The sequence below is a fragment of the Carassius auratus genome, chromosome 35, assembly GCF_003368295.1.
Source record: "Carassius auratus strain Wakin chromosome 35, ASM336829v1, whole genome shotgun sequence".
Lineage (NCBI taxonomy): Eukaryota > Metazoa > Chordata > Actinopteri > Cypriniformes > Cyprinidae > Carassius > Carassius auratus.
Window position 1 is genome coordinate 6369294 of NC_039277.1, and position 21085 is coordinate 6390378.

At 37.5% G+C, this 21085-nt stretch overlaps 1 protein-coding gene across 1 annotated transcript in view; it reads right to left on the reverse strand.

Moving 5' to 3' along the window:
• Nucleotides 1–20363, reverse strand: part of LOC113054179 (erbin-like) — an 80723-nt gene extending 60360 nt beyond the window's left edge. The window contains exon 1 of the mRNA XM_026219530.1: nucleotides 19944–20363. The gene's annotated coding sequence lies outside the window, so the exon portion shown is untranslated. The remainder of the gene's footprint in view (nucleotides 1–19943) is intronic.
• Nucleotides 20364–21085: the final 722 nt, after the last annotated feature.

The window sequence follows — 21085 nt, forward strand, 5'->3', positions numbered from 1 at the left end:
ATCTGGTTGCGCATGTTGTCAATGACGCACATTTTGTCAATAACAGGACAAAATAATACAAAGAGACATAACTACTTGTATAGATAGACTATTTAAGTTTAAATATATACGACAACATATTACCTACACAAAAACAAGGAAATCAACTAATGGCCAAGACTGCAGACCTCACGCTCTCTCACCCTCACGTTCTCTGCGCATAATGGTTTAAATGAACAAAAACGAACAAAAAATATATTTGGGACTGTTGTCCCAAATATAGCAGGCTTTATTCAGTGAATGAAACAAATCTTATTAATATTAATTGATGTTTTACAGCATATAGAACTGACATTGAATGCTCCGAGCGAGCTGTGCTGTAATGTGCTGTGGTAAACATGAAACTTTTCCTTGACATGAAACGATAAATAATCAAACCTTGGATCCATTCCTTGACAGAACTCCCCGAAGCCTGCCCCATCCGCGATACTGATCGGTCTCATGTCCTTACAAATGAACGAAATTAATTTATCCGTTATGGCCTCTTGTCATGTTGCAGACAAAGAGCTTGCGGCGGGCGATGCAAAGTAACGTTAAGTGTCAAGACGTGACTGTTTAGATGGAGTTCCACACATAATGCCATGCTCATTTGGGTGCACATTTTTGAGATGTGACCTTATGTTGCTAGTGGTCGAATGGTATGCTAACTGTATCTTGAATGGCTTGCATACAACTTTATCTCGCGGGTCAACAATTTTACCTCACTTTCTCTCCTGCGGTCGAGTTGGGCTCTGCACTTGCTGCCATCTTCCATGAAGACGCGTCAACTTTCAGCAATGATGCTGTGCCAGACCCTCAGGCGCGCTAGCGTGTCCCCTCGCAAAGCAGACAACCACGCCTCTACTACCGCAGGCCTTTTTTTCCACTTTTTCTTTTTTTATTCAAATATTAATTTTCACCTTCGAAATTTGTTTTTTTAAACTATTCGAATACATATTCGAATTTGGAATATTCGTTGACAGCCCTACAACAAACCTTTACAATTACACTACCTCAGAATGGTTATGAAACTATAAAAAACTGGTTTTACCAAGAGTTTCATATTGAATCTAGGAGGCAATCTGTTACTGTGGCTGTCAAATGTGGCTTTACTGAGCTTAACGTCTCTGGCCCAAGCAGGCCTAATCAAAACACTATTGGCTACTTTAACAAGGAGGCGGGACTGCTCGATATGTCCCACCCTCTCTTCCTGTTTCATAGAATAATGGAGATTGTTTCAAGGCACTTCAGGGGCCCTTTAAACTGAAACCAAATCTTAAGAAAGCCTCTGTCCTAAGAGGCCAAACACCAAACACCTCATATGCAAGTCAAAAACCAGACAGATCTCAGGCCACAGCAGACACAGTACAGCAGTGGAGAAATAAATAACTGTAACTTACCAAACTAACTAAATGAAAGTAGTTTTTAAGTGCCCCATAATGCCATTTCCAATATGGTCTTCAATGCAGTATAATTTAGCTGTATATGAATGCAAACCAATGTAAAGCCAATGTAAAGTGCATGATTAATAAAGTTATTGTCTCCCAAAAGAAAGAATCAACTCTGAACAGCTGAAACGAGTCGTCAGTAATTCGAATCCCAATTCCATCACAGGGTAACATATTTACATAATTTCCTCCCTCCTATGTTCCCCGCTGGCCGGCCGCGAACAGCTTGGCCCGCCCTCAAACACTGTAGCTTGTTTGTGAGGTAAACATCATGTCATGAAGACATTGTGAAAATAAATGTTTTATTTTTACTTCCGAATGAAGAGGCTGCAAAAAACCATCGGCTGAAATTCATATTTCCACTGTCCCACTGCAGTACAGCCCCAGTCTTTTTTGTGTTCCCGTCATTTTACTGACAACTGCTTCTGTAATCTCAGGGTTCAACGCAGGATTCAAAAACACTTGCTCTTGAAAGATAAGCTCAGTTCCCAGTTTATTTGACCAGCTGGCTTCATTGAATCACAACCTGTAAACATGGGCAACATTGGGGAGTGGGGAGGGGCAACTGTTAGGGGCCGTTCACATATCACGTCTTTTGCGCGCGCAAGTTAGTTATTTCCAATGTAGGCGAGTGGTATGCGTGCTCATAATGGAAGCAACGCTGTTGCGATGCGCACGCAGTGCGACGCGCCCGTTTTTTCCAGGCGCGCCCGCACCGCATCAAGTTAAAAACATCTCAACTTTTCAGAATACCGCAAGCGCACCGCGGGTCATGTGACAAGAACTAACCAATCAGCTTCATCCTTTCCCATAACAACGTTGAAAGCTCATCCAAGATTAAGGAACAGGTGACCATAGCTGTATGTGGATTGCCATTTTGAAATAAATTTAGTAGCAGAGCTACTGCAAGCGATTTTTAGAGCTGCAAATCCATTTATCCTTTGCTGAAATTTCCGCGTCTTCATGGAGAGAGCACGTCATGGTTGCTTAGCAACGGCAGACGCCTCAGGGGCGCAACTGTCCGAGCGCTTTGAAAAAAAAAAGGAGAAAGCATTTTTAGGCGCAATATCTGAACAATATCGCAATATCTTAGTCATTGAATCCCTGATCTCAGCCCTACTGCAGTTCGAGCACTTAGCCAAGCACTAAATACCCTCACCATGTTTTTGCAGCGTTGAGCAATGTAGCCAATCACAGACATTTCTGTTGATTTCTTGAAGGAAAATGGCCAATCAGAAAAATTTTGTCAGAATTCATAAAAGAATTCAGAATATGGCAATGGGCATATCGCTTCTGACACACGCTGAATGCAGTAGACCAATCACAGCAGCCTGGGCCATCTGACCAATCACAGCAGAGTAGACTCAGGAATGGAGGGGTTTAGAGAGAATGAATCTTAAAACTGCTTCGAACCAATCCTTCGAGAATCATTGGAAAATAAGATGATATTAAATGGCTATTTTGAAAAAACAAAAGCATTATTTGAGCTTGCATGCATGTAAAACTTTTGTAGGAGACTCCCAAACAATATTAGGAACCTTAAAGATGGCATAAAAGGGGCACTTTAAAGACACAAGCCACTCTTTTGATCAGTAGTTAGCTAAACTAAATTCTACAAAATATATAAATTTAAGGAGACAATTTATAAATACTTTTTAAACCATAATATAATCAAAAACTAAATGAATAATGTCTTATTGTAGATGATGAACTTAAAAGTCTGTTTTTGTTCCAGGTCATTGACATAAACCGACCGAAAGAACACAATGACTGGACCCAGTATAAAAGAGAGGACATTTTAGGAGAAGGGGTTTTCATCTCTGCTCGCTCAACTGTAAAGCTCTGTGTGGACAATACAACAGGACAAAAACAGCAGTGATATATAGCACTCCTGGCATGCTACACCATTCTCCTGCTGGAAAAAGCAGAGTGTTACTGGAAGCAAGCAACTTTGGTTAGCTCTCAACACGGAGATCTGTGCTCTGTAAGAGGACGACGCTGGAACAGGACGATCACCAGAGGAAAACCAGAAGTGGCTACTGGCTGCGTTGAGGAACGTCTCTAGCCCTGAACACCATAAACAGTTTCAGACCACATGCAGCACAGCTTTCATCCTGGCTGTGAAACAGACCTTCACTCACACCTTCAGGGCCAACTCTTTCCAATACAAACCACAGCGACTAAACACAACGGGCAGAACAACTGTCCTTAACAGTAAATGACAATACTTCACTCTGAATTCAACACAAACAGCAGTGGGTTCAGTCCCCTAACCTCGCATTTCAACTTCACTTTTGGACAGGAAAATATAGAAGTGTGACTTGCAAGCGTTATTTGATAAAGGGAAGTGTAAAACTAGATTTTCTGAGTTTTCTGAGATAATGTGTTACTAAGAATTTTTTTAGCACTTTAGGTGTTTTTTTTTTTGTTTTGTTTTTTTTTTTTACTGAGGAATGAGTTACACTACTGTTCAAACATTTGAGGTCAGTAAGATTATTTTTCAAAGAAATTAATTTTTATTCTGCAAAAACACATTAAATTGATCAAAAATGACAATTCTAAAGTTACAAATATTTCTATATCAAATAAATACTTTATTATTTTACCAAGGAATCTTTTCCATAAAAATATTAAGCAGTAAAAAGGCAAATTATGTTTATTTATATAGCAAATTTCATACACTATAAATATTTTATTAAAATAAAAAACAAAACCTTTATTATCATGATATATTATATACATTATATTCTAATAGAAAATGGTTATTATAAATTGCAATAATATGTCATAATGTTTCATTTTTGATAAAATAAATGCAGTTTTGCTGAGCAGAAGAGACATACAACCAAATTTTGGTCTTTAGTGTACATGCCAAAGTTTGTTGCTTTGTATGAAAAATAATAATGATGTCGAACATGAAATGACACAGTAAAACAGCATTGTTAATGTTTTGTAAGCGACGATCCGCTGATAATAATCTGTAACAGCTCAGCCTGCCACTGCGCTAAACAACTCGACATTGACTCTGTCTGGTTAACATTCAACCGCACCAACCACCCTGCTGTGGAAAAACTGTATCAGGGTACAGCCTGAGTCATAACGGGGCTTCAAAACGGCCAGAAATGTATTGTTGTAAAGACAGCCATCAGTGGCATCTCCCAAAACACTGACTCCAGATGCATTCACACCTGTAATAACACCCAATGCGCTTTCACTGCCTTGCTGCACTGCTACCAAGTGACAAAGAATGGCTACTAATAACAACAAAGTAGCTTATTCTCATTTTTGGAAACCAAGTTTGAAGCAAAATGAGATTCAATGGCATTTCAGGAGACTCCTTTAGTGTATTTCTGTCATTCTTAAAGCATGTGCTGCTATGTATCTCATTTCATCTCCCACAGAAGAAAGTCATAGGGTTTTGGAACAGACACAGGGGTGAGTAAATAATGACAAAACCACTATTTGAGAGATTTAATATGATGAAACGAATAATATAATTTAAACAGCTGAGCATTATATGGTAGCCTGGCTGACGTTGTGTGTTTGATGAAAACAGCACATGTCCATGCGCTCGTCTCTGTCGGAGGATCTAATCTAAGACGCCCACACTGGCAGGAATGAGGAGGTTGACATCATCAGCTCCAACTCCTTCCCAAGATAAAACAGACCCTCTTCCTCCTTCAGCAACATTCCCAACATGAAGACATGGGCATTATCGTTGTTTGTTCGTTAGAATTGTGAAATTACCCAAACAAAGAAAACTAAAAGTTAATTTTATTATTCACAAACACTGCCTTAAAGGAACCCCAAAATAAAAAATAGCAAAAAAAAATGTACTCACTAGGGCTGTGCGATTAATCGGAATCGAATTGAAATTGCAATTTGAGACGTTGCGTTTTGCTAATCGCAAAAGCCTGCGACGTGGACGCGATATTGCTCCGTTCCAGAGCATATGCATGACTGTCAGCCTGAATGCTTCTCATGCTCGCTTCTATCTTCCCCACACGGCGCAAATCCCTCGTCACGGACGAGCTGTTCACAGCCAGTTTCATAACACTTGGTTATATTCGCGTGTGGCCCTGCACCGCGAATCTCCATGAGCTCATCTGGCAGTATGAATGGGGCAACTTGCGTCGACTCGTGTCTGGCTCTGCGTTTAAAACGAATGTAAATTCAGTCTAACTGCTTGCTAATTTCATTTGAATGAAATGAAACATTCAGCACATTTTCCACTTGTTCTTAAAATCCCAAATACAGTGTAACATGTAATACTTTAATAATTGATTAAAAAAAATACAGTTCTTTATATAAAAAATAATAATAAAACTAAGTTAATTCTATAAAATTAGATTTACCATTTATAATCTTGTGTGCTGAAAAAAAGAAAATATATACATATCCTGTTAACCTGTTAAAACTTCCCAGTCGCGGCAGTCGCGCTGTGGGTTCCTGGTTTATGACCGTTCTCGGACTGTTCTGTGTATTTTAACTGTAGAAAAGGTTGTTCCGAGTCGAAACTACGATACAGAAAACTACATCAGTATATCATCATAAACACAGCTGTTTTTGTCTTACGAGAACGTAAACAGACGAGAAAGAAAACACACATGTACAGTATTTTTGCTTAAAGAGACAACAGCCTAATAAATGCGTTGCCTGTCATTAGTTAATCAAAGAACAAAATAAAATCATTCATTGATCTTGACTGAATATATTTAATAACTTTACTTGATTAATTTTTATTTTATTTATAAAAAGAAAACTATGTAGGGTTTTTAAACTTTTAATTACAGTTTCTGTACCTGAAATTTAGTTTATTTGTACTTAAGATGAAATAATGTAATGATGCCAAAAACAAAAAGGAATTTTGTAATGGTTTGATGGATAGTATGATACTCATACTAGTGATCGACCGATGTATCTGTTTACCGATATTTTTCCCGATATTTAAGCATTTTTCCATAATCGGGTATCGGTTTTGTAATATCGGATTCGCCGATTTACGGCGCCATCTTGTGGCCGTTTTGAGATTTCCGCCATTGCAGCCCGGGCGTCTGAGGAGATCAGTCAACAACAACTCGGTGCACAGGTAAATATATGTTCTACTTGGTTTGCTTTGATTAATAAACTTTATTTAACATAACAGACATGCACAAATGAGATCTGAGACATAAATTCCTGATATAGTTAATTTATGCAGCTTGTTTCTAAACAATTGAGACGAACTCATTGAGTCACGTAGTGTAATTCATCATGTCCTGCCCCAATAAAGACGTATCTTTACATGAATTAAATAAAACAGATATGAATGAGTGCATGTTGAAAATAAAAGCGTTGAATTTAATTCTTTATCTGTTGTATTTGCTCACCATTCGTCTAGCAGAGAAAGTTTGTTCATTGGAGGCTTAAGCACGGCCACTGAATGAAACTTTTGACAAGATTATCTTGTTTAAACACCCTAGATTATATTATCATTTACTACATAACAATTATTTCGCTAATACACATATAGGCTACATATACCGCTTTGTGGAAATTAATTATTTATTATCTCCATGCGCGATCGCGGTTGATTAAATTAAAGTCAAACAGCACTTTGTCAGTTGGCATTTCATGATCTAATGTTAGATTGAATCTAGATCATAAAATGCCAACTGATAAGTGCTGTTTAACTTTATATAGTCTCTGGAAAAAAAGTTCGTTCATATTGCTCAGCACCTGACTGGGTTGATGATTAGGAAGCCTCAAGCACGGCCACTGCATGACATTTTTGAAGGAAGCAGGCTTACAGGGCAGAATGCTGAAAGACTCTGTTTTCTACACTAAAACCTAGTTCTGCTTAACTGGGAGTATTAAGTTACACTACTATATAGCTATGCACTCCTAAATAGCCCTCCCGCCCCCACCAATATGTTAGAATCCTTTTTGTGCTTTATTTTTTTACCTGTTTTTATTTTTTCACCTCATCAAAGCTTTTATTTTAAAACAAAGACACTTAGTAACAGTGCGCTTAAATTTTTTGGACTCAGACCACTCTATTTATTTGTGTATAAATATAATGCTTTGTTTTTTGTATGCAAGGAGGGAGTGATTGTTATAAATAAAATGGTTTGTTCAGCTCATTTGTTTTGTAATAATTGTCAGAAACAGAAGTATAACAGTAAATAAATATCGGTTCTGCATATCGGTTATCGGGTACATAAACATACAAATAATCGGTATCGGTTATAAAAAATCAATATCGGTCGATCACTAACTCATACTGTGCTGCACATTATTTGACAATATTGAGCTGAAGCTTGAATTTGCTAATTTAAAATCGCAAATCAAATCGCTATTGCAATATCTGGCAAAAAAAAAAAAAAAAAATGCAATTAGTTATTTTCCCCATATCGTATCATATTCCATCAAATCTCTTAAGAACCCGATTAAGAAACACTCATCGACATCTGGGATGGCCAGAGGATGCACACATTTTGGGGTGAACTATTCCTTTGATTGCTGTTTTTGTGAATTCTGAGCACATATCGTGCAAGTAACTATTAATTTCATGTTTATTTGCTGTATTCTGTATAACTGTATTCTTTAAACAAAAGATGCATTAACTTGCTCAGTCGTGACAGTAAAGACATTTATAATGTTACAAAAGATTTCCAACAAATGCTTTATTTATTTTCATCAAAGAATCATGCAAAAATGTTGAGTAAATATTGTGCAAAATAACTATTAATTTTGTGACGCTTCATTTGCTGTAATTAAACTGTATTATTGATGTATCAGAATCAGACACCCTGCTCTATCGTCATCAGCCATTGAAAAAACAACAATAACGTCTAGGATTTAAACAATTTGTCAGCAATCTAAAATTCTATTCATGAGCTATTCAGAAAAATAGAAGACTAAAGAAAACAGGAAACAATTCAGTGATCTTAACTATGGCATTCCCTTGTGTTTGGAAAGCATTGCGTTTGCCAAATCCGGCCACAGAGGGAGTCTCTCAGCCTGCTGCCTGCACGCGGGTAACATGTCTACCATCTGCCAGGATCTTCTGCGTAAAGACCTACAGCAGGAGTCTGGAAGACGAGCCCATGTACAAAATGGTGGTGAAGTGCAAACAAGAAAGAAAGAAGTCACTGCCAGGAAGAGAATTTGGAAAACAGCAAATAACATATTGCAATACTAATGGCTCCATCCAAGAGATCAGATTCCCAAGAGACATCAAGCACCTGTTGATCGTGTTTGTTGTGTTCATTAAACAACACATGAAAAATTCTCATCCCATTTCAAACAGTTAGAGCTACATTGATTTTGTGTTCCAATTTATTTCAAAGTGAATCCACAGATTGATGCCAACACACTACTGCAATATGCTAATGCAAAATCAAAGTCGTATACTTGGACGTCCCGCAAGGATCAGTCTGGTATGAGGCTTCACAGACAGATACCAAAGAGGCATGTGCATGTAGATTTAAATAAACTGTGTCTTTGTCTTTGAGAGGTCGCTAGTAAACTGAATCAAAGGTGCCACACCGGAATACAATAATCATTATTGATCTGGCCATCAACTAAAATCGTTCAATAAAATCTCCACTAAGCAAGCATGGCTGAACCCACACATCATTTCCACAAAAACTACACTCCAAACATGAGACAGATCTGTTGTGGAGTGGATTTGCCTCGTATCCAGTGTTACTCAAGACATATTTCTGATGTCTGAGGTCCAGAGAGCTGGTTTTAATGACAACACAGAGAGGGCACAGGTCAAGGCAGCCCTGCAGCTCGGCCTGGGAACCACTGCTCCCCAGGAGACCACGTCTTCACACTTGGCTTCATTTCTGCTTCGTAATGTCTCATACCAATAATAGTGCTCCAGGGACATATGCTGCTGCTGTGGTTAAACACTTGTTTTTCCAAGAGTCTATTGGAGAAGTCATGAGAAATCCTGGCCGACTGGACAGAAGGGATCTAGAATGAGGAAAAATCATGGAAATGTCTGATGTTCCTAATACATACTCAAAACACTGCCATCATTTCCCCTGTACTGATGATTGAGCAACAGCTGCTATAAATAAGTCACTATAGGATTTTCTTGAATTTTTTCCAAAATGTACATCAGCTGGTTCTGAAAAAATGTCTCAATTCTCTTCACCCCAAAAACTTATGACAGATATGACCTGAAAATTCAGGAATTGCATTATTAAGAAGAAAAGCATTGGCTGCTTTAAAGGCTATAAAACATATCCTATACATATTTGTGATGGTCAACTTACAGCAAACTCACTGACTCTATTTTAAGCCACGATCAACATCCCTTTGTCATTCAGTCCATGTGACTCACCGCACACTTCTTCTGAATGTAGTTTTTGCTGACAGTACCAAGTCCAGCCAATAAGCAGCATCAAGATCATAATCGTGCATGCACGGTAAACAACTGTCAGGTTATGTTCATTCTTTAATATGCTCATGCTTCAAAGTGAAAGTCTTTCAGATAACAGAGGTCTTTTCAGGACACTGAAGTCAGTACGATTAAACTTTGCATAGCATTTCTGGCAGTAGAAGGCCAGCAAAGTTAAACAGTTCCAACCTAAAAATCTGAAAGCGGAGGTTTGGAAGATTTGGGAGATTTTCCACACCCATTACAATGAACAGTGTGTAATAAATAAATAAATAAATTAATTAAAACACGTCAATTTATGGTTTAAAAAAATAGAGAGAGAATAAAATTGACGTTGACAGAAACAAGAATCCAGAAACAATGTTTCAAGGTTTTACAGGATGGCAATTGGACTCTATTTGTTTACAACTTATTACTGTGAATTTCATTGTGATATAATGTTAATATACCGATCTAAAATCTGCCTTTACCTTCAAATGTGCTGATTAACCACCATCATAAGCCTCATGATGAATCATCATAGTTCATTCTAAAGCACCCGTTCATAAAAACATGGCTAATACTGGTATACAGATCATACACATGAAGTCAAAACATCCTCAGGGAAAAACACGAAACAAATGCAAAAACATAAAACAGAACTGATCACAAAATTAATGTCATGCAGGGAATACCCTTTTACTGTTTCTTACAGGTTTTGTTTCCCTTTTTTGTTAGCTTTTACTGCTTTTCCTGTAAAAAAAATATAGTTTTTAAGTGTACAACAATAAAGCACCACCACATTTTCATTTCTATGCTGCTTCACGCATTCAATACTTTTCAAAGGATCTCCTTTTGTTTTCCATGCAAAAAGGAAAGTTTTGTACATAAGGATGAGTAAAAGATGACAGATGTTCATTTGTGAGTGGACTTACTATACTAGAAAAATTTGTGAATGTTATTATTTATAAAAAATCAAAGCGACCATCCATTCACAGTTGATTCTGATTATGAAGTGGCACACACGGAAGAACATATGGTAACACTTTATAATAACTGCACACTATTAATCATTAAATAAGCATTAGTAAGCGGGTAATTAATAATTTATAAAGCATTAATAGACAGTAATAAGCAGTTTATAAATACAGATATAAATGCTTAATTCTTGATTTAAAAGCATATCTATAATGTGTTTAATAATAATGTATTTTCATACTTTATTCATGATCAATTTATCATTTCTCAATGAAGTATATCATTATTTACAAACCAGTTATTTAGGAGTTGCCAGTGATTCATAAGATCACAAGAAACGTAGTAAATTCAGGTAGTTATAAAGCATTTAGTAGTGGTCAGTTAACTATTTATGTGAGCTCATCTAAAGTGAGGACTAGTTATGCCTTGTAAAGCATTTATAAAGGATATTTAAAGGCTCAGTTATCTTCTAAACAAAAAACAGAAACAAACACAACAAAGTGATACAGAACATAGAAATATTAACACCCTTTAAATCTCATTTGTAAAAGCTTTACAAGGCATAAATAGTCCTCACTTTAGATGAGCTCACAAAAATAGTTAACTAACAACTACATATGTTTTATAACTACCTGAATTAACCCTGAATTACAGTAGAAATACATGTTAATAAACCATTTATTTACACTATAAGTAATTATTACTATATGCCTGAATAAAAAGATGTATGAATGCACATTTAAATAATTTATTAATCATTTGCTTACAATTTCTAAGTGATCTTATGAACCACTGACAACTCCTTAATAACTGGTGTGTAAATAATGCTATACTTAATTTAGAAATGATAAATTGATCATTAATAAAGTATGATAAAACAATTATTAAACACTTTATAGATATGCTTTTAAATCAGGTATAAAGCATTTATATCTGTATTTATAAACTGCTTTTAAATGTTTATTAATGCTTTATAAATGATCAATTAACTGTTTCCTAATGCTTAACTAATGATTAATAGCATGCAGTTATTATAAAGTGCTACCGAACATATTAAGACTCAATGCTGAAAGCACAGCTCCTGAGCGCATGAGAAAGAGGAAACGGCTTTTCTAAATCGGTCACTACGCAAATCTAGAATGAAGCACCACAGGTTGGACGGATTCACACTTCAAAGCAAAACAAAGGAGTCTTGTGCACATTTCTGCTGGCCATATAAACACAGCATGATCTACAACATCCATGCACGGCCCTGGTGCTTGAAGAAGTGCAGCTGTGAAGGAGGAAGGACAGAAACTGCAGCGATTGCTCCATCTGACAATCACTTACTTCTGCTCTAGTTCCTCCCGGGTCCTCTTGTGCGTTAAAGATTTACTGTCAGTACACACACATACGAGCACACCGGACGCTGTAACAGGATTACCGTGATGTACCCTTGAGAAGTAACACTGAACCAAGCAATATATCTGTCTTGCATCTTGTTTTAAGAATGCAGAACCGTGGCTTTACAACTGAGAGATTGTGTTAAAGATCTTACTTGCTGAGGATTTTTAAATTCGATTAATAGACAGGATAATGAGCATCACGTCACTGACCCACATAGATGTGAGATAAATACAGAAAGCAGGCTTTTCAACCGGAACCCAGCTAACTCCACAGTGTTTTCACACGCTGAAGCAAACGTTAGCATAAACCACAAAGCCCTTTCATAACAGAGGAGAACGCACATGCCGCTCAATCTTAAATCCGTGTTTACAGTCATAAAAGTGAGATGGTCACATTAGCTTTTATCTGCTTGTGTTGAATGGTGTTAAAAGAGGCTGACAATAAGCAGGATTTGAGTTTGATGCTAACACAGCCGCGAGGTAGGAAAAAGAGAGGCAGATGTTGGGGTAAGTGGGTCACAGAGACAGGCGTATCGACGGAGTAAAGCTGTCGGCACAGATGTGAGATCTGCCGGACAGACTCAGATGTCAAATGTTACACAAACTGATGTCGCCCAGTAAATGCTACGGGCCTCGCGCAATATAAACAACCATTCAGCAGGTCTGCAAGCAGAGGAAGCTTATTTGCTTCTAAAATGGTTTCCACACAGTGGCTTTCCAAAAAACAAGAACCATAAAACATGACTAGCTCAAATGAAGGACATTTAGCGACTCCGAGATCTAAAAATAACTGTTTGCAAGCAACAATATAGCTTTGCAGGATTTAATGTACCATATTTTTCAGACTATAAGTCGCATCAGTCCAAAAATACGTCATGATGAGGAAAAAAACACATAAGTCGCACTGGACTATAAGTCGCATTTATTCAGAACCAATAACCAAGAGAAAACATTACCGTCTTTACAACAGGCTGAATAGGTGCCTGGTAGGTTAACGTAACGCATTAACAGTTAGCTACACAATAGCATAAAGAACATACCCGGGAGGCTGAATAGGCTAAAATTAGCATAACAAGCCAGCGAGTCCAACAGTTACCGGTACCATTAAGCAAGTTCACCAAGCTCCCACGATCTTATGCCGTTTTCCAGGCTACCTGTAACCCGTGTTTTTCCAACCTTAAACCCGTGAAAGTGCACCAGAGCGGCAGTCAAACCCGTGACTTCACATCCGTGAACTCGTACTAGATCCATGTACTCTGAGTTCCGACGTCACACAGCACGCGAAACAACGATGGCAGCCCCTACAAAAAATATTGCCTATGGATGCAGTGTTTATGCAAGTGGTAAACATAGAAAAATAGATTTTAGGACAGTGTAATGTTGCAATACAATTTATAATCTAGCTACATTTCCCTGCGCTCAGGAAGTTTGGCATGACTTGCCCTGAACGGTACAAAGTCGTTAGTCGTGGTTTGAAATCGTGACTTACGGGCTCAAAAACCTGCCTGGAACGCAGCATTATTCCACTTCACTGAATCCCCTGAATCTTCAGTGTAGACTACAGGAGCACTGAGCAGCATAGAGCGCCCTCTCGCGGCTGTAGTAATGTGAACTCTTGGTTCATTTCTCTTGGTTAATGTCAAATTAATTTTGATAAATAAGTCGCACCTGACTATAAGTCACAGGACCAGCCAAACTATGAAAAAAAAAAAAGGGCGACTTATAGTCCGGAAAATACGGTAGTTCATTCAAAAAAGAAACCTGCCTTCATTTACTCACACACACATCATCAAAAGATTATATTTTAGCAGAATGTCCTAGACGCCTATTTTTAATACAATGAAAGAGTTTTGTAGACAAGCTGCAAAAATGAGCTCCATATAAAGCCTGAACACATGAGAATCAATGGCATTTGGCATGGCCGAATGATTATATATTGAATATAATAACATATATGTCAATATAAACTACTGTTCAAATGTTTAGAGTCAGTAAGGTTTTCATTTTGAAAGAAAACACTTTTATTTAGTAAGGATGCATTCAATTAGAAGAGAAAGTAGAGAAAATGTTACAAATTCAGACAGACAGACCGATGTGTCATGTTTGTGGGAGCTGTGACTCCAAACAAGCTTGATGAATACAAATTACACATCTGACCTAAAATTTATAAATCAGGCAATTTCTTTCTGCCCTCCTCTGATTTCACAATGATGTGTTTTGTGCGAAACTGTTTCTAAGCACCAGCCACAACAACATCTGCCTGATATCTGTGCCACACACACACACGGCTATAAATAATTCACATATCAAATCCTTTTCAATACAAAGTGAGAGTTATCCAAGGCCAGAAACGTACTTATGTAAATGAGAGTCTCTCTCTCTCTCTCTATAAACAAACAGCAGCACTTCTCAGAAGTGACGGCTGCAGGCAGAAACCTCATCCACAGTATTAACAATCACTAAAAGCTCTTGATGAAAAACTATTTCTTGTTCTGAATTAAATGTTAAGCCAACAGCGTGACAGGAAATCATTGTAAATGAGGTGTGAGTCATTTCACAGAGAAATCACATGACGCTCATCGTGGGAACAAAGTCTGTGGCGCAGCAGAAGTGTTGGTGCTATGAAGGGCTCTGAACAGGAGCGAATGTGCAGAAACACTCACAAAAGAGATTCCTGCTCCTGCACTCGCCTGATTTTAATGGAAACATTCCATAGCACTCTCACACACACACACCAGTGAAATGTATCTAGAAGATCAGTCTAAATATTTTCTCTGTAGCAGCACATATTTTCTGAGGATGAAAACGCGGGTTACGTGGAAGACACGATAAATCTTTAATTGTGCAGTTTGGCATGAGGAGAATGAGTTTGACTGGAGTGCTTTATTTTCCATTGTTAAATCTTTGTCATATGATCTAACTCTATTGAGCTCAACAGCACTACTCAAGCGATACAAACTGGAGAAGATTTATTTTTGTTCTCAGTTCACAAATAATTATTTTGAAAGATTTAATCGAACCGGTTCACAATGCTTATGAATCACTTTATTTGTTTCCAAGTTTAACTGTGAGGTGGGTGAATAATAACAATAGAAAAGGTACCATGGCACTATGGTATCAAATGGTAAATTATTACACAGTACTAACAAGTATTTCAAAGAATAGCATGGTATGACTGTGCTACATGTTTTAATTCCACAGTAGGGACGAGTATTGTTTACATTTTATCAAAACTGATACCAATACTGCTTACCGATACCGGTACTGTTATCGATACTATTTGGTGCAAAAAGATAGGAAGTTGTTGAAAATTTCAAGTTATTTTATTACTGCTGAACTTTAGCAACTGAATTAATGTTCTTCAGTCATGAGCAGTGAGTTATCTTTCTCTCTGAGTTTTATTTTATTAACATTCTTCCATCAAAGTCAGTGGGGACCACACGCAAATAATGTACTTTTGTGATTGCAAATTAATGCGGTGTCTCGTGAGTGTAACTCTACCGCTGAATTGACATTTGATGTGAATGTGTCTCACGAGTTGCAGTTGGAGCCGCGAGACATAATAAAGTGCATTGATTGAGGTAGATGTTGGGTTTTGTTATTACAGGTTTCATTATATCACTTGTGTTGCCTCCTTCGTTCACGATTACACTACTGCATATATTACATCTGACACTGGTGTCGCTTAGTTTTGTAACAAGAGCCCACACCTTTGAAAGTTTCACTTTTGCCGCGATGACTGACTGCACACACACACACACACACACACACGCATGCTGGATATCACACGCACGTCAAGCAAACGTCGGCCACATATTTCAGTGAAGTGAAATGACGAGCAGCAGCTTATAACTCATTACCATTGAAGCACTGAAATAAAACAACGCTACATTGGTTTATTTATTGACTAACATTAGGCAACACGTTTGTTACAGTTTAAAGTAACATTTAACATCAGTTTAACATAAAAAGACTGTTAATTCTTAAACAAAACTTTAATTTTTCTGTTAGCTCAAGCCCATCACATTTTTAAACTGACCACAGCTAAAAGTAACCTTCCAGTGAAGTGTCACCACACAACGGGTGATTATTCAGCTCTAAAAATAAGCGTAGGAAATGCTGCAGGGAGAACACTTTTTGCATGATGACTCAGATGAATGAGTGGATCATGTATGAATAGCAAGAGATCTGAAAATGATTCTCCTGTTGTCTGTAAATCATCAGTATGCTGCTGGCTGAATTCAACGGCTCTGATGTTTGGTTTGGACCTCAAACGCATGCGATACAAAGACATCCACACCGAATAACGCTCTGATTACAGCGATCATGGTTTGATTCAGAAGCACCTCTGCACTACTTGAACCGGAAACAGCTCTTATGTGTCAGCTCTGACCAGAATGAAACACACAGTGTCTTCTTTTAAGGGTTCAGTAACATTCTTAGTAATCAATGCAAGTCTAATTAATGGAAATGTTGAATAAAAATATATCAAAAATAAATAATTATGGTCCTTATGATTTTTTTCAGGATTTACAACTTTATTTCGAAAAATGTTTGTAATCAAACGAATGCATAGTACGCAAATTAATATTTCAAAATGTAAATACAACCATTCTAAATGATGCACTACAGAGGTTTACTGTTAAAAAAGGAAATGCAAAAAATAAATAAAAACAAGCATTATGACACTAATGACATACTGTAGTGTAGTATACTGTTGTCAGTCACGTAACCTTACCACTAAAGGGAGCTGTGGTTATTATACGGGAAATAAATATATGTAATTTTTATCTATTTTTGAGCACAAACCCAAGCTGGTTGAAAAAAGAAGATGTTCTCAGAAGGAATGAAATCACAGTTGATAACGCTGGTTTATTTGTCTCACTGCAAAAGGAAGGTGATGTAGAGTGCATTGCATTGTGGGATTCTATATTTTGCATACTGTGCTCAATATGGCTATTGTGACAGCTTGCATTAAAAAGATTCTCGCCAACCCTATGAGATGACGAACACCCTCTCACAAGACTTACAAGAAACAGTTTTTCCAAATGAACAGAGGTTCAGGTTTTATATTAAACTGAACACTAACCTTTACACGTTGCACAAGACTATCAGATCTGGTTCTCGAATAAAGAGCCATCTGAGGTGCACATGTGTTATTCTTTATTTAGACGAGACAAGAGAGTGCTTTTGTTTGCATTTCATACACCTGCCCTGGAATTACTGACCAATCGTCCAGCAGATCACAACACATCAGAAAAGAGCAGGGATTCTCACAATGTGATAAACGCTTAGCTCTGTTAAATAACCTCATTCAGAGACCTCTTTAACTGAAAAGCTCAAAACCATCCGGTGTAACCTACAGACAAACCCTGAGCAGAATCTTTCCTGATTAAAGCCACACTTGCTGGATCCGTTCCAATCGGTTTGCTCCTGGATGCAGTAAACAGGGATTAGCCACAGAGGAGATGAGCTGAGCAAGTGGCAATAATCTCCCTGAAGCCTTCTTATCCCATTAGCTCCATTAATCACCTGCTAAAACAATCCACTGGACCAACAGCAATCAAAACTGAACCCTGGTGATATTCTGGGAAAAACCTATGGAAATGCCCACAGGAACCAGAAACCACGAAGGAGTTTCTCCTCAACAGCAATGATGTTAAATGGCATTACTTTGTATTTTTCCAAATAATACAATATTAAGGTGGGGAAAAAAGCTTTTAAGATTCTTTTCTAAGGCAAGAAGCCTTTTTTTTATTTTAGGGGAAAACAAGAAAAGAAATCCACGATTTGGCAAGTTTGGAAATCACATTTTTATGTATTCATTCATTTAATAATAAAAAAAAAACAATCGGGATCCCCAAACGTCTCCCAGAGTTTTAGAAGAGATCACAAGGTCTCGAATTAAGCGATATTATTGTCATTTTAAAGTCCATTTTATGCCACTGAGTATACAATCATAATGTAACAGCATAATAATGCAAGAAGGCCTGCGTACACACTTCCAAATGACAACAAACTTTACATTTTTAAGAATATTTAGATCATGGAAATTAAGCATCGAAATATTAGATACCTTAAAAAACAGAATAAATAGTAAACAAACATTTTCTAATAAAAAGTGCAAAGTAACAAGTACCAAAAAAGTAAACTGTACCCCATCAGATTCTTCCCTGACCTTCTTAATTAATGGTGCACACTATTGCTGAAAAACACAATCCCTACTCAGCAGTCAGATGTCCGCTTGCACAAACCCACGGGTCCCTAAACAAGGCCATATCTGCAGATAAAGAAGCATGGTTTACATTTGCACAAGCTCTTCACGACTACACCTTATTTACAAGAAGCTGCAGAAGACACAGAATGTACAAAACATGGTGACATTCATTTTGAAGTAAATCTAATGGGCGATAATTTGCGTCACCAAAACTGATTGAGCTCATGTAATACATCTATAGCATGATAAGTCAATATATTAATTATTGTGAGAGGCATAATTTCAATAAGAACTCATTTCTCGTCATATTCTTCCCAGGCCGCCAACAATCACGGTACAAAAGGTTTTCACAGAAAACTCTAAAATATAAGAGACTTCTCTAAGAAAATACAAGTTTTTCTACTTCAAAATTTCATAATATGTCACTTGCCGTTTCTGTGCAATTTTTCAGCGTAATATTTGGATTTAAAATTGTTTCTACACCAAGAAATGTTTTCAGTGTAGTACATCGAGTGAAATTCTCAGTGTCACTTCCCATTGACATCACTGGATTTCGCTTTGTAGAGCAACAATCAATCTGGCCACATCTAATCACTGTTTATATTTCTCCTGCGTCATTTCTACAAGGTGATACACCACTGAAAACAATGAGAGCTATGAGAGAGAGCAACCTCTGAGTAATAACAGTTCCCTCTGGGTCATTTCTGACGGCATCCCATGCAAGAGGACAGCGGTGCACCCATTCATTCCTTCAGCATGAGCTTGAATGGGGCCTAAAATGAGAAGAGACCCACAGCAGAGCCTCAGACTCGTGTGTCCGGACTGATTCAGATCACTACTCTCTCAAAGCCTGTAACAGCACTCACACACTCATCTGATCTCTCAGTGAAAGGATCCTCTCAGTAATCGCTCAGGTATCAGCACAAACCCTGTTTTCACCCACAGAACCGGTTCAGAGCAGGAAGTGATTGTGAAACAAAGACATGCAACGCTGATGAGTCCGAGTGATGTTAAGAGAGACACAATGACAGTAATTTACTCATTAAACACGATGTGTGAGCAGATATCACGCGTTAAACACACTGTCCTGGAAACGGAAATGAAAACATTATGTTTATGAGAGATGGTGGCTAATTTAATGTTATATGTACACGAAATTTTAATCCTCATATCCGTCAATAATGTTAAATTAACACGTCGTGTGTTCATTCAGAAACATTAAAATGTGATGTTTATATATACACAGTTTTAAACAGAGCATAGTAAACATACTCACGTCTGGTGAGACATGTCTGAGATTAGTTACACGTTATATGGTAAAAATCTGGAGGTGAATGAATATGTACAAAAAAACTAAACAAAAACAAAGTCTGGATTATGTAATGCTGGAGAAAAACAGTAGAATTGACAGGCGGTGAGAATTAGAAACAAAACAAACAAAAAACAGTCCTCCAATGTTCTTAGCATGATCTGGCTAACAGTGAGGAAGACGCTGAAGGACAAATACAATGTCTTGTACTCACCTTATACTGAACTTGTCCGTTATTTTCCTTTCATTTACGAGGGATAAAACCATCCAGCTAATCCATGAGGGTTAGTTCACGACTGGAGATACGGAAAAACATTACAAACCTCCCCGAAATGCAGCGCTAGATGCTGGAGAGCCGAAGAAAGCTGCTGCTAGCTGCGCGAGCTAATACATTCTTCACCTCACAGCGACGGAGAGTTTCCCGCAGCTGCTCGGAAGTTTACGCGCTGATACGAAACAAAGAGGTTTCGACGGGACGACGGAGTTACACAAAAGAGTCCGGGTAATAAAAAAAGCGATCAAAAGGGATCATTGATTTACACTGGGACGCGGAGGAGCAGACACTGAAGTGATGGAGCAGTGAAGCAGCACTCAAGCACTGAACTCTATTACAGTTGTGCTGATGGGGATGTTCGATTCGTAAGCGAGTCGCTCTTTTGAATCGGTTCTCTTGAATGATTCAATCGAGCTGATTCTCCAGATCGTTCGACATTAAAATTAGAGCGCTTATTAACACTTTGTTGTGATCGTAATTGGTGTAGATTTAAAATCTTATATCCAAACTGGCATTACTATTTTGGTAATATTTTTTAGATGTTATTACTAATATATATATATATATATATATATATGTATATATATATATATATATATATATATATATATATATATATATATATATATATATATATATATATATATATATGAAGAGTTCAGATGCAAAAAACCTCTAAATGCCATCTGAAATTTTCATCTAATATTAGGATTTTTTTCAGGCTCCTATATTTATGTTCAGTTATTTCACTTTAATAGCCTGGAAAAGGACCTGCACATTGCCATTAAAGTAAAATGACTCAACCTAAGCACAGGCGCTTGATAAAAATCCAAATTTTAGATGAAAATATCAGATGGCATTTTGAGGTTTTTGCATCTGAACTCTTCATATACATATATATAAAGTTTTTTTAACAACACTTGACCAAGTCACAGTGAGGGCACACGGTCAAAATGTAATATTTATTCACTACTCGGTGAATCGCATTCGAATTGTTGAAACGAATCATTCAAACGAACCGACTCGCTCAAATGAATCGTACTTCTCAGCGCTAGTGCTAGAGCTGGGGGGGAAAGCACCTG